This window comes from Sphaeroforma arctica, assembly GCF_001186125.1.
Source record: "Sphaeroforma arctica JP610 unplaced genomic scaffold supercont1.570, whole genome shotgun sequence".
Lineage (NCBI taxonomy): Eukaryota > Ichthyosporea > Ichthyophonida > Sphaeroforma > Sphaeroforma arctica.
The window spans coordinates 56,900-59,243 of record NW_014039988.1 but is presented as its reverse complement, the minus strand read 5'-3'; positions in this window follow the sequence as shown (position 1 = coordinate 59,243).

The following is a 2,344-nucleotide window of genomic DNA, read 5'->3' as shown; positions in this document are numbered from 1 at the left end:
TAGATAGACAGGCAGACAGATATATAGGTAGATAGAAAGATAGATAGATAGATATATATATATACCACATGTATATGATAAATAATGTTGACTCACACTAGAGGGTACATACCAGCTGCGTTCATCCACTGTCTTGTGCGTCAGTCGCACTCCGCTGTAGAATGACACAACCTCGCCGACCGCCACATCTGGGAGCATCCAAACAATCGCAAAGTATAGATTTCAGTAGGATCAGGTAGAGCCGATAAAGAAGAGATATGGCTACAACACTCATTGCACATGTGTAACGTACAGCAAATGATAAATTATCTTATTAAATTAGAGGGACAAAAGTACACGTGTGTAATTCAAAGCGTACCACGAGTGGCAAATAGGCCCTCATTAGCCCCCTCTATGACGGACTGTTTCACCCCGACGCGTTCTGTCTCCCACGGTTCGCATCGAAGTGGCTCTCGGCTGATCTCTGTGGCGGTTGAGACGTTCGGCCTGTACTCGTCTGTGTATGTCTACGCGAGCACCACAGGACAGGAATATTATCAAAGTTTGAAAAACAGAGACCAGTACATCAATAATCAAAGTATCTTGTGTAACATATGACTCGATGGGCTTGTACTCGTCTGTGTATATCTGTATGTGTGTAGTGTGTGGGGGATAGTAGTGTGTATGAATATCAATGCCAATTGTATTATCATCAGTAGCGATCTCTGTGGCAGTTGAGAGTTTCGGCCTGTACTCGTCGGTGTATGTCTGGGTGAGCACCACAGGACATAGTATCAAAGTTTATAAACAGAGACCAGCACATTTTCATCAAAAGTAACCTGTGTGTCAAATTGAGCGTGTACTCGTCTGTGTTTGTCTGTGTGAGCCGATGCACAAGCTCACAGGTGAACACAGGATACCGACAACAACAACTACACAGCGGCAATCTAAAATAGAACTCAATTTAGGGCGACTGTGAAGTAATTTACATCTCGAGAGATTGGGTAGGGTAGGCTTGAGACACACATCTTAACGTCATACGGGAACCTTAAACCCTGTATTGAGGTTCCCGCCGGAAAGTGGGACATGCCTCCATAGCACAGAATGGGTAATCGTACGCAACGAGCATATAGTCAACACTTGCCTGCTCCTGTTTCAGTTACCGTATGTTCATTCCAGCCAATGCCTGGACACCTCATAGCGACTGAGTGTAGGTGTATCCATATATGTATTAGGCTTGACGGGTGGATTTTGATGTAAGGGAGTATAGCTCTATATATGAGAAGATAACTCTCTATGTGAAAGTTTAACTATTTGTATAAGGGAGTACATCTCTCTACCTATGGGGCGCAGATCTCTATCCAATGGAAGATATAGTTAAACACACCACACCAACATATAGCATGCAGTTTTTAATCTATTGTCCACTGGAAGAGACGTCTCTATAGGTGACGCATACAGCATGCAGTTTTTATCCTTTGTCCAATGAAAAAGACTTATCTATAGGTAACCCATACAGCATGTAGCTTTTATCTATTGTCCAATGAACGAGACTTCTCTATAGGTGACCCAAACCGCATGTAGTTTTATCTATTGTCCAATCAAAGAGACTTCTCTATAGGTGACCCATACAGCATGCAGTTTATATCTATTGTCCAATGAAAGAGACTTCTCTATAGGTGACCCATACAGCATGCAGTTTCTATCTATTGTCCATGGAAGAGATTTCTCTATAAGTGCGATACCCACATGTGGTATCCGGGTGCAGGCTATTCAGTTGCTGATCTATTTGTGCCGCGACGCAGTGTAATACCTACCACTTGTACATTCACAAACCTATCAGAAAACAACTGAGCTATGAACCGATTTGAAACGATACCAAAGCAAGCCTGAAAGTACGTGAAGCCTACAGATACCCCCACCTGAGAATAAGTGAAGAAAGTTGGATCCCACCGCCTGCTCAGCTCCACATAGCGTGCGTGTAGCATTTGCGCACCCTCGTCCCACTCTCCTCGCAGACCTCTGTAGCCACATGGATAGACATACGTCGCCTCACCAAGCACTTCCTGCGTGGCTGTAACGGGACTGGTAGTGTGAGCTTGGCGTGTTGGGATGTTTCGAGTGTGATTGAAGCTGTGGAGTTGATAGTATCCACAAGAGTACACACGCATATGTATATATACACACGCATATATATATATATATATACATACACACACACACGCACACACACATATATATATATATATACATATATATAAATACATAGATACATATATAAATAAACACACACACACATATATATAAATAAACACACACACATATATATATATATAGATATATTATATATCTATATACATACATA